At 33.5% G+C, this 13,005-nt stretch overlaps 1 pseudogene; it reads left to right on the forward strand.

Annotated features, from left to right (window-relative positions):
* Positions 1 to 13,005, forward strand: part of LOC141521254 (annexin A5 pseudogene) — a 38,726-nt pseudogene that overhangs the window by 685 nt on the left and 25,036 nt on the right.

Consider the following 13,005-nt stretch of genomic DNA (forward strand, 5'->3'; position numbering starts at 1 on the left):
GTACATTTTGTACATTCGCGCATTTATTCTAAAAACAAACCAGCATATGCTGTAATATCTCTTTTTTCCTATATAAACAATCGTCCTTTAATGTTTATTTTGTGACACTTTTTCTCTAGATTTCATAAAACTAACCACCCTACAAAAGCTTAGCTAAGACTTTGATCATGTGTGATAGATTAGTTTCATTGGTTCCATTCCCCTTCTCTTTTGTACTCTGTTCATAATATATGAGATGTGAAGTTGCTACTTATAATCTCTAAAGCACTTCTGGGGTCATTGTGTTCCTCTTAAAGTACTTCTCTTCAACACTCTAATCAAGCTCATTGTTCCTTTCAACCCCCAAGCCCAGGACTTAATCAGGCAAGAGATCTCTATTGTAAAGCTGGCACATTATGGAACCATACTGAACCACTCTCATTTAGATAACTTGCTAAGAGATAAAGAAGGTATCAGAGAGATCATGGGGGTACTTCATGTCTTTGAACCTGGTTTTGAATCTTGACTTTACTGCTAAGACTTGAGATAAATCATAGTATTCCTGGACTTATATTTACATATGTAAATTTTTGGTCTTAAGTGCTCATAGGGAGATACTTTACCAAAACAAAAATCCAAAAACCACACAGTCATTTAAAAATTTATATTTTTATTACTCCTTTGTTCATATCATATAAGTAGTACCTATTTAGAGTTGTATTAATTCCTCACTTTAACAATGGAAATTAATAATCATAATCTTTATGGTCCCTAATATTTGACTTTGGGCAAGTCCCTTAAATTCTCTGGACCTGAATTTGCTCATCTGTGAAAAGAGGGTGTTGGTTTCGATTAAAGACAAGAGTCATTCCTTCCCCAAATCTGTGATACTAGTATCATTATAGCATAATATCTATGAATTGTGAAAATAGTGAATTTCAAGTTTTTCGGGGTCTAGACCCATTAATTAATAGGGACAAAAAAATACCATTTGTTGAAATGTTCACTGAAAGTGAAAATTGGAAAGACATTTGCAATTTATAGATTTTTTCTGTTTCTTTTATTTTATGAAATAACACATCATTTCCATAACATAATAGAATAAAAGTATGATTGCGATCGAAACTACAAATCCTTTATATCCAACTTGTTATTCCTTTTAAAAATATAAACAGTTATTACGGAATTTTGTTCATCTCTCCCTCCTCCCCTGCTGTAGAAGTATCTACTATTAGACATAAATAAGCATATTTATGTACACACATATACACATATATGTATATATGTGTGTGTATGCATATATATATATATATATATATAATTTTATACACACACACATATATTCATACTTCTACTTATCAGTTCTTCCTCTGGATGTATAGTCCTCCTTCATAGATGCTTTGTTGTTAATAGGTAGTTATAATAGTCAAAATGACTTAATCATTCAAAGCTGTTTTAAAAATAATATTACTGTTACTATAAAGTTTTAACAAGTAGCTTGAATTACTGAAAAAACAATGTGATTGACTATAGTCCAGGGGAGAATTTAAACCCAGGGCTTCTTGCATCTAGGAGCAGACATTGATTCACTCTGCTATGTTGCCTTATGGTTTTAATTTCCAAGATTTTGATAGTAGCTCAAGTTAATTGTTTTTTTTCTCATAGCAACCTTCTATACAAGGTAATAGAAATAAAGATCTCTAAGTCATAGATGAGGAAACTAAGGGGCAAAGTGTCTGAGGCTCACTCAAGATTACCCAGCTAGTAAACAGTACAATTAGAATTCAAACCTCTTCTGCCTTTAAATCCGGGGGTCTCTCTATAAGAGGCTGGCTGTAACAGTTGGTACAGGTCAGAGAAGGGTTATATACTTTTAATAATTATGCCTGAGAAAAAATCTACAAAGCAATATCCTAATAATAAATCCATGAGAGAGGTAGCAAGAAAACTCGCATTTTTCAATTAACTAGACAGACTCAAAGCAGGGAGCTGACTTGCCTAAAATCACCTGGCTAGCCTGTAGCAGCTGGATTTTGAATCCAGATAGCCTGGATAATTGATACAGAATACCTCTGATGACACCCAAACTTGCTAAGTCATTTTTCAATCATGTTTAACTTTTCACTGTCTAGGGTGTTCTGGGAAAAGATCCAGGATTGGGTTACTATTTCCTGTTCAAGTGGATTAAGACAGAGATTAAATGACTTTTCCAATGTCACACAGTAAGTACGTGTTTGAGACTGGATTTGGATTTACATCTTTCCAACTCCAGACTCAGCAATATATGCACCAAGCAACCTGGTTGCCCCTCTACTACATAGGCTATGCAAATACATATATGCCTTCATATATATATATATATATATATATATATATATATATATATATATGTATTATAGTATGTCCCTACACAGTCACAATATTAATGTAGAACCTAAAATGCAATAAAAAAGTATCTGCATTAGCCCTTGCTGCTTTCTTTGTTGGCACTATCAACATATCACTAAAATTAAAACTTTCACCTCCCATTCCCCGCTCCTTCATGTTTAGAATGCATCTTTAAAAGCTATATCCTACAATATAAAATATTTGGGAGTCTACCTGCCAAGACAAACTCAGGAACTATATGGAAACAATTATAAATCACTTTTCATACAAATAAAGTCAGATCTAAACAACTGGAAAAATATCAATTGATCATGGGTAGGCTGAACTAATTATAATAAAAAAATATTATAATTATAATAAAAAATAAAAAATCAGCTTCAGAAATCAGGAAAACTTCCATTCAAGTTCTACATCTTATGCAGGGATTTTTAACCTAGACTCCAGGAACTTGATTGTTTAAATAGCTATATTTCAATATAATTGGTTTCCTTCCTAATCCCATGTATTTCATTTTTTGATTTTAAAAATAATACTCAGAAAAAGAGTCTGTAGTTTTTTGTCCCCGCCAAGATGGTCATAGGGTGCATGACATAAAAGAAGTTAATAACGACTGCTCTAAAGACAAATAGACTGTGCGACCCTGGACAAGTCACTTAACTTCAGAGTGTCCCATGCAACTCTCTAAGAAGCAAATGTGGATCTGTACTAGCTCTTCAGGACCTCCCCAATAGAACTAAGTAGTCAGAAAACAACCCACAAATATTTAAGATTCTGATAATAAATTCGAATTGTTTTTTGCCTGATCAGGCAAAGACCAAATTAGGCCTTATTCCTCATATCACTTCAGATCTTAAGTTCTTAATATATATATATATATATATATATATATATATATATATATATATATATTTCAAATATAGGCACAGGGGGACATCAAAAAGAATTGTAAGATTTTACCTATACATTTTCAAATATTTTTATGACTTCAGTTCTTATATGTGCATTTCTGCTTCTGAAACACTGTAAGCTTAGGTAAATTATTAACATCTCTAGTCAGTTTCTTCACCTGTTAAATGAAATACTTGTGCTAAATAATTTGCAAGCACTAATCAATAAAGTGCTATATAGAGTCCTGTTGGCAGAGAGTTTATTTGATTTTGAAAGCATTTTGAAATTAATCTTTAAAAATGAATGAAATATCTGCATCTCTGTCACATGTATTTCAATGCTGGTCATATGGTCCCCCAAAAATCAGATACAAAGAAGACCATGGCATCAGGTGGTTTATGTCATTACATACATAAGAATTGTATTTGAGTGAAAGTGTGCTGTGCTAAATCACCAATTTCACTTTTCCCTCTGGAGTCATTGGGGTCCATGGTCAGATATGGATAGGGATGACTGGAGATGGCCTTGAATGTGAGGCAATTGGAATTGAGTGACTTGTTCAGGGTCACACAGTTATTCAGTGCCAGATGTCTGAGGTCTAATTTGAACTCGGGTTCTTTTGATTACAGGGTTGGTGGTTCATCCACTGTGCCACCAAGTTATTCCTAAGTTACTTAACACAGTAACCCCCTCACTCAAATCCAACTCACTTGCTCGACATAGAATTTCCTCCCTGATGTTATGATCTTTTTCAAGCCCAAAGGACAAACATTATCACAATCATCATCATCATCATCATACTTAGATGAACTGATATTCAGAGAAATAAGGGGAGAAATAAGCCAAATCAACAAAATATGCAATGGCTACAAAAATGTAAATAAAAGGCAAAATGTGAAAAATGAACATTTTAGTAATAATGACCAAATAACTTTGATTTGGAAAATTATTGAGAAAATGCTTTGATATAATTTTGATAATTGAAGATGACATAAAGACGAAGCATTACCATGCACTTCGCTGGTTTTCCCTAAGGACCATTTTAATCAGACTTATCAGACTTGCAACTATAATCTTCCATGTGTCCCCCCCCCCATTCAGTATAATTTCTTTGAGAGCAATGTATATTTTACTTTTCTATTCACACATGCAAAGTTTCATGCAATACTTTGCACATGGTAAGTGCTTTGCTCATTGATTTATTTGTGTTTTGCTCATATTTACTAAAGTATTTTTCCTTCTCTTTAATTTTATTTTATCTTACAAGGGACAGTTTACTGGTGGAGGGTAGGAACTAGTTAGTAAGAGGTAGAATATGGCCAGAAATGAATCTGATGCAAAATCAAAGCATAACATTTATTTTTAGTATGTGGTTTGGACTAGATATCACCTTAACTCTTCCAAATCTGAGGTTCTGAGAGACCTTAAAGGCAGATACATGAAAGAGAAGGAAGGAGTAATTATTAAAGTTCCACTCTAGAATACAAAATAATGGGTCGATAGCTTCCTTTTAGCAATGCATTGGGGATACCTCTTCCTTTGGGACATAATGAAATTCATTATGCTAAAAAAATTCTGATAGAGAAGGGAAGTTGAGAGAGTTTTTGAAAGCTAGTTTCAATTTTGTAATATAGGAGCCTAAACTATCAATTATTTACAATTCTACATAAGTGAGTTGAGGATGAAGGCTTACTGTGAAACAGCAAAAGGGTAACTAAATTCTCTAAGCTCATATTTCAAAATCAAAAATCTTTCTTACATTGATTAGTAAATGACTATTAGTTTTCTCCTTTTACTTATTAGTTGTCTAAAATCATTCTGTAATTTTTGATAAATATGTGCTAATATTCTTTATTATAAAAACGGGCTCCAGGAGGAGTGTTCTTTCTTCTTCCTCAATTCTCTACTTCTCCACTCTAGTCTCTGCAAGTTTTCCATCTAATGCATAAAGTGAGAATAATCACTAGAAGGAACCTATTTATTCCAACATTCCAGCCAAAATTCCTTTTTTCTTCTAACTTCCTATATAGATACTGCTGCACACCTTTCCAAAACATTTTTCACTCCTTCAACAGAAAAGTAAGAATTCTAGTTCCACAGAGAACCTCTTATTTTCCACTTCCCAGTGGTAAAGTCTGTACCCTTCCTTTCATTCCAATTTTAAGAGTAGACTTGAATACTTCTAGAACTTAGTAAAGCTAAGAGTCACTAACTGCAATCCTAGTAAGAAGAAAGATCATCACATCTTAATAACTGCTTTTCCACTGCATCTAAAGAGCCACCTGATCTTATCACCTGCATACCGTTCAGAGCTCTGAACACTGCTATATGGCCTTTTGAACCTTTAAATTTAATTCTAATTGAAGCTGAATGTTATGATAGGTGTTTTCTCCTCCAAGTAGAGTGTGAGCATGTCATCAAAGACTGTATCTATTTCCTTTTTGTAAAAAATTTAATATATTAATTTTTAAAATTTTCATCCAATTGTACATGCATCTTTCTAAGTTACAAAATTTCCCTCCACCCTTCCTTCCGACCCTCTTCCCCTCAGTAGGGAATAGTCAGGTTAGCATTTTACATACATATTTTATATTTACAGATTAGTAATTTTGGGCATGAGGAATTGGAATAAAGGGAAAAAGATATATAGGAGATAATTTTTATAAAGTGTTCATCACATTTAGTAGGGGTGTCTTTTTTTTCTGTGCATTTTGTTTTGTTTTGTTTTTCTTCCTCTGGTTGGGGTCAATATAGTCCATAACCAGTCTAATAAAGTTATCTTAGCTCTATGTGAAGAGAAGTTGCTTTCATCACTGTTGTTCATTTTATAATGTTGTTCTCTTGACTCTACTCCTTTCGCTCAGGATCAGATCTTGTAAGTCATTCTGTGCTTCTCTGGAGTCCAACCATTTATGGTTTCTTATAGAACAATAATACTCCCTAGTATTCATGTACCATAAATTGTTTAACCATTCCCCAATTGATGGGCATCCCCTCAATTTCCAATTCTTTGCCACTACAAAAAGAGCTGCTATGAATATTTTGGAACATGTAGGACTTTTTCCATTTTTTTACAATTTATTCTGGATATAGTCCTAGAATTGGAATTGCTGGGTCAAAGGGTATGAACAGTTTTATTGCTCTTTGGGAATAGTTCCTTATTGCTCTCCAGAAAGGTTGGATCTGTTCATAACTCCACCAGCAATGCATCAATGTCCCAATCCTCCCACATCCTCTCCAACATTGATATCTTCCCTTTTTATCAACTGGGCTAATCTAATAGGTGTGAGATGACACTTCATTGTTGCTTTAATTTGTATTTCTCTAATCTGTAGTGAATTTGGGCAATATTTTAAATATGATTATATATATAACTTTAATTTCTTCATTTGAAAACTGTCTGTTCATATCCTTTGACCATCAATTGGGGAATGACTTGTGACCTTATAAATTTGATGCAATTCTCTTATTATTTTAGAAATGAGACCTTTATCAGAACTTCTGGTTGTGAAGATTGTTTCCCAGTTTTCTGCTTTTTTCCTAATTTTGGCAGCATTGATTTTATTATTGCAAAATCTTTTTTAAAATTTAATATAGTAAAAATCTTTCATTTTCCAGGTCATAATGTGTTCTAATTACTGTTTCGTGATAAATTTATCCCTTTTCCATAGATCAGATAGATAGAGTATTTTTATTTGTTTATTAATTTATCTACGGTATCGTTCTTTATGTCTAAATCCTGTACCCATTTTGACTGTATTTTGGTATAGGGTGTGAGATGTGGATCTATGCCTAGTTTTTGCCATACTATTTTCCAATTTTCCCAACAATTTGTGTCAGATAGTGAGTTCTTATACCAGAGATATAGTAGATTGCTGTAGTCATTTATTATAGTTTCTTTTGAACCTAATTCTAATTCACTGAACCATTACTCTATTTCTTAACCAGTACCAGGAAGTTTTGAAGACTGCTGCTTTATAGTATAGTTTTAGATCTGGTAGAGCTAGGCCACCTTCCTTTGCATTTTTCTTCATCAGTTCCTTTCTATTCTTGGCCTTTTGTTGCTCTAGATGAATTCTGTTACTATTTCTTATAGCTCAGTAAAGTAGTTATTTGGTAGTTTGATTGGTATGATACTGAATAAGTAATTTAATTTGGGTAGAATTGTCATTTTTATAATATTAACTTGATCTAACCATGAGCATTTGACAGTTTCCCAGTTATTTAGATCTGACTTTATTTGGTTGAGGACAGTTTTATAATTGCGTTCATGTAGTTTCTTGGGTTTGTCTTGGGAGGTAGATTCCAAAGTATTTAGTGTTGTCTACAGTTATTTACAATGGAATTTCTCTTTTCATCTCCTATTTTTGGGCTTGGTTGTTCATATATATATATATATATATATATATATATATATATATATATATATATATACACATATATATGTGTGTATATGTATAAATGCTGATGATTTATGTGGGTTTATTTTATATCCTGCTACTTTGCTGAATTTGTTAATTGTTTCAAGGAATTTTTTAAGATGATTTTCTTGGGTTCTCTCAGTATACCATCATATCATCTGCAAATAATGAAAGTTTTGCTTCTTCATTGCCAATTCTAATTCTTTCAATCTTTTTTCTTCTATTATTGCTTCTGCTAGCATTTCCAGACTGTTATCTATTTTGTATTTGTAGGAATAAGTAAGTTAATCAATCACTTTTCATCCATTAAACTCTTGTTATATATCAGGTATTGTACTAGGTTCTGGGCATTTGTGGTGATACGTTCTATATTCAGAGGCACATAATAGAAATCTGAATATAGATATTACATAACAGATTCCTTATAGAAATTCAGGAATCATGTAGCATTTTAAATAATCCTTGAAAGATAGAAGTTCAATGTCAAAAATCATAAGACAGAGAAAGGATGTGACATAGCTCTTGGAAACCAGAAAATTGAACTAATGGACTCAATCAAAGGAGAAATGATATAGGCAAAGGAGACAAGATGATGAGTGGAACAGAGAAAATATGATGTGCTCTTGCCTGCAGTACACTGTACCATTAGTAATGAGCAAGACCTGATAATGGGTACTTGGAGTTGTAGGCAAAAGAGTCCTGGCCATAGGAAATTCTGTCTCCCACTGAGTCTATGTCTTGTGCCACAAGGAGGAGCCAACATACAGATCAAGAATTCCTGAAACCTCAGTCTAGCTCTGGGACTTATTTGGATATATAAACCAATCATTTGGTAAGTCTACTGCATTTTCTATACCCCTTTGCCTGCTTACTGTATGAGAAACTGTTAGAGTATTCATCAAACTAAACAATGTCCCTCTTGAAAATTCTGGGTTCAGAGTGATCCACAAGTATAAGAGCTTATGGGAATCTGAGAACACACAATTGTAATAGTATATATTTAGTATTTTAAAAATCCTTGTTATTGATCTCATGTAAAAAGTAAAGCATAGTATTTGGTTAAGAATATTCTTTCTATTTTGCAAGAAAGACTGATTCCATGCTAATTAGGGAAGAAGTTTTAGTACCACTTTATAGTAGGTGGGGGCTCAGAGCTAAATTTGACTGTATATTCTACATTGACCATACTTCTCTGATTAAAGAGATGGAAGCATACCAGGTAGAGAAGCAAAGATAGTTTGTCGTTCTTATAGAACACCTACTTAGTGGAATGTAATATATTTAATGTGGGATTTTCTAAGACCAAATCCTTTCCACTGAATAGGACAGTCAGGTTGGAGATGGAAAAGTAAAGACATAGAAAGGGGTCCAGTTTTGTTGTTTTGTTGCAGGCAGTTTGGTAATAACAAAAGAGAGACTATTGCAGGGAGTGAGATTGAGTAGGACTTTGATTATGGAGGTAAGAAGTTTGAGTATTATTCAGGAGACAATATATGATGTTTTACTAATATAGTCATCAAATATAATTTGGAGACTATTTTTAGATTAATAAAAATAATGTTGAGGGTATATGCATATGTGTGTGAGTATATTTGAGTGCGAATGTCTAAATATATATGATTGTTAATAAAAGGAAGCAGAAGAATCTCATGATTTGGAGAATTGTTGCATAAGGCAATGAAATTAATAGCTAATGAAATGAAGCATGTTCAGCAAACTTTAAAATACAACATAATTGTCAGTTCGTATTAGAAATATTTATTTGATGAAGAGTTTTTTTAGGTTGGACTGGAAAGGGTATTATAATAATTAATTATAATAAAATAATTGTTTGAAATATGACATATACTCATTGTGTAACCCTTGGCAAATATGTTAGCTCTTCAGAGTTTTAGTTTTCTCTTAACATGGGTTTCTGGTTGGGATATCAAAAGCCATTTAGTTCACCCCCCCCATTATAAAGATATTGAATACCAGGGCATTAAATGACTTTCCTAAAGCTCCATGTGAAGATAGATCTTTTAAACATTTGAAAAGTACTATAGAGATGAAAGTTATTAATATAATAGCCTTCTTGTTCTGTGACAGGAGGGATTTTTTGACAGTTGGGATGGAAGTTTTTATACTGAAAAAAATGGCTATTTAAACCAGGTAACATTTATTTTAGGAATGTTCTGTTGTTTTTTTTTTTTTTTCCTTTCAACCCTGACATTCAACCCTGTGCAGGATACAGGCTTTTGATTATGATATTTTGTCATTGTATCTAAATTTTGTTCTCTTATTTCTATTATCTCTCAATCTCTATCCAGCTCTATCTATCTGTCTGTCTCTCCTGATTCCTCACTGCTAATGTTATCCTATATATTTTCTAAAAACCCTATTGTCTCCTCTTGGTTCCATGGTCTTTATTATGTGAGCTCTACTTGAATTATGCCTTGCCATTGATGTTAATATTTTTTGAAATCTTCCTTTCCTTTTTATTTTCTACTTTTTTAATATATATTATGATCTTTTAGGTTCATTCTAAAACAAATGGCTTATCCTCTGCTTCCTATCTTGGATTCTTATATTTTCTGGTCTATCTGTGTTGTAACCTTTTTTTTCACTTATCCTTTAGTGCTATTGCTTAGAAACCAGTCTAACTCTTGGACAAATAGTGCTTTATTTTTGACCATAAGTGGAAATAAAGAAGCATTTTTTTTTCATTTTGTCTTTATTTGCAATTGTATGCTTCTATTCTCTGAATTTGTGATCTTTTATCTTGGGTAAGTCTTCTGATGTGAAAGTAGATTTTAGTAATTAAATAACACTAATATGAAAATCTACATAGAGTAATTGGGAAAAAATAATCTGGAAATCAGAGACACAGATATAGTTCCCAGTTCTTCTATTAACTACTTGTCTGACTCAGAACAAGTCATATTCCATTTTTGAGCCTCAGTGTTCTCATCTTTAAAATCAATGGGTTGGACCAGATTATTTCCAAGGCCTAGATACCCTGCAGTCTTTGAATCATTGATTCTAAGCTATATCCTACTGATGGTTTGGTATCTCCATCAGTAACATGGGAAAAGTTGATGTTGTTATTGTTTATATTATGTCTAACTCTTCATCATCTCATTTAGGGTTTTCTTGACAAAAAAAAAAAAACTACAGTGGTTTGTCAATTGCTTTGGTTTGCTCAGTTTTCAATTGAGGAAACTGATGTAAACAGGGTTAAGTGATTTGCCCAGGGCTAGAAACATATAAATGTCTAAGGTCACATTTGAATTCAGGTTCTCCTGACTCCAATACCAGCACCCTTTCCATTGTGCAATCAACCCATTAAGGAAAGTAGAATGGCACAATTGTAGAAGCAGCTAGATAGTCTGTGGTGATAGGTACTTTACCTAGACAGATGTCAGGCTTGAAGCACTTCTCTCAGGAGATCTGTAGTAGATCATAAATGATGTTATGGTAATGATTTTGTGTCAGATGTTCCAAGCAAACAGTCACTCTATCTGCATTTATGCAATTTAGAAATCCAGTCTCATCTCAGGCAGAACATCTTTGCACTCTCACTACTTTCTTCAGAACATTTCAATGTCCACCATGTTAGATATTTTTGCCTGATTATGACTCAAAATATTTCTTTCCTGATATTCAAACAAAAGTCAACAATTAGACTTTTTTTAGGTTTTTTTTTTTTTGCAAGGCAAATGGAGTTAAGTGGTTTGCCCAAGGCTGCACAGCTAGGTAATTATTAAGTGTCTGAGACCAGATTTGAACCCAGGTACTCCAGACTCCAAGGCCAGTGTTTTAAACAAGCAGAAATTTAATGTTTTTCCTTACTTCTTTTGTGTTCTATTTCCTTATAAATATTCCAAGGACTGCATAAAATGGCAACTGGCAAATGACAATTTGAGCCTTGTATCCCAAAGCATGGATTATTATTAAGGGAAATAGATCCAGCAATTTAAATGACAATTCTACTGATTCGTTTTTTTGTTTTGTTTTTTTTTTTTTGGATAGGATCTGTGATTTCATTGGTATAATCAGTTCTCAAAGGGGAAACTCTCTTTACCAAATAACATTCAGAGCTTTACTGAATACCCAGTCATACCCAGAGCAATAATTTAACTTCTACCCTTTCTCTCTTCACTTCAGGCAAATGGTCCCATTTAGATTACCAGTAATGGAGCTAAAATTTGACCCTTTGCTCTTCCTCAGACTGTAAATTTCATAAATTTTCAAGTGCTTTAGATTCTAACTTCCCAACATCTCTCACATGCATTCCTTTTTATTCATACAACCTCTAAGTTTAAGTTCTTATCCTATCTTTTAGTAACTAATCCTGCCTCTCTTGTCTGATTTATCTTCCTTACAGCTACCAAACTGATACTGCAAAATCCAGATCTGACCATTGTGCTCTCTCACCTTTATGTGAATTTAAACACACACACAAGGGGTGGCTAGGTGGTGCAGTGGATAGAGCACTGGCCCTGGAGTCAGGAGTACCTGAATTCAATTCTGGGCTCAGCCACTTAACCCCCTTGACTTGCAAAAAAAAAACTACCCCCAAAAATGATTTAAAAAAAGAATATAAGCACACACTCAAAAACTTCAAAGGATCCCTAATTATACTTTTAAAAAATCAACTGGAATAATCAACTCTTGTCTCATGTACTTTTCAGTTTTGATTTTTTGAAATACCCAGGAAAACCAGGGTTTGATAAAGCCCACTGGGATTCAAATGGAACTACTTGATTATGCCTTTAAACCCAAATTTCTCTGCTTCACAGTGATTGGCCAAAATTGGGTACCAACCCAAGCCTCAGTTACTTATTGCTTGGATGGATTTTGATGGATCTGAATATAAATAGTCATTTTTTCTGTTCTGACTAGAAATACTGAGGGCCTTCTCTTCTTAGATTGATTCTTTAGGGAAAGCAAACTGAGTCATCTTTTGCCTCAGTTCTTACCTACCTTTATGTATATTGAGCAATGGCCATTGCTTAGACAAGCTGAGATCCCAGAAAGACCTGTCTTGAAAAGATGATGATCTCTCAGTGCCTCCTGGACCATTGCTGCTGGCCTTCACCCATATCTTGGCATTGGCTCCCAATGATTCTGGAGGAGAATTGAGGCTAATGACTTTGTATGGCTCTGTCTCACTCAAATCCAATTCATCTGCCAATCAGGATATCACCCTCCTTTTGTCCTTGGTTCTCCTTGAGAGAAAGGTAGGTACTGTCTTGCTTTTTTGTATGAAATAGTTCCTCGTGCCAGATAGGTGCTAAATAAATGCTTGTTGAAGTGAATGGTTGAATTTACCTTAACTTGTAAAAAT

Source organism: Macrotis lagotis, chromosome 1, assembly GCF_037893015.1.
Source record: "Macrotis lagotis isolate mMagLag1 chromosome 1, bilby.v1.9.chrom.fasta, whole genome shotgun sequence".
In the NCBI taxonomy this organism is placed as follows: Eukaryota; Metazoa; Chordata; class Mammalia; order Peramelemorphia; family Peramelidae; genus Macrotis; species Macrotis lagotis.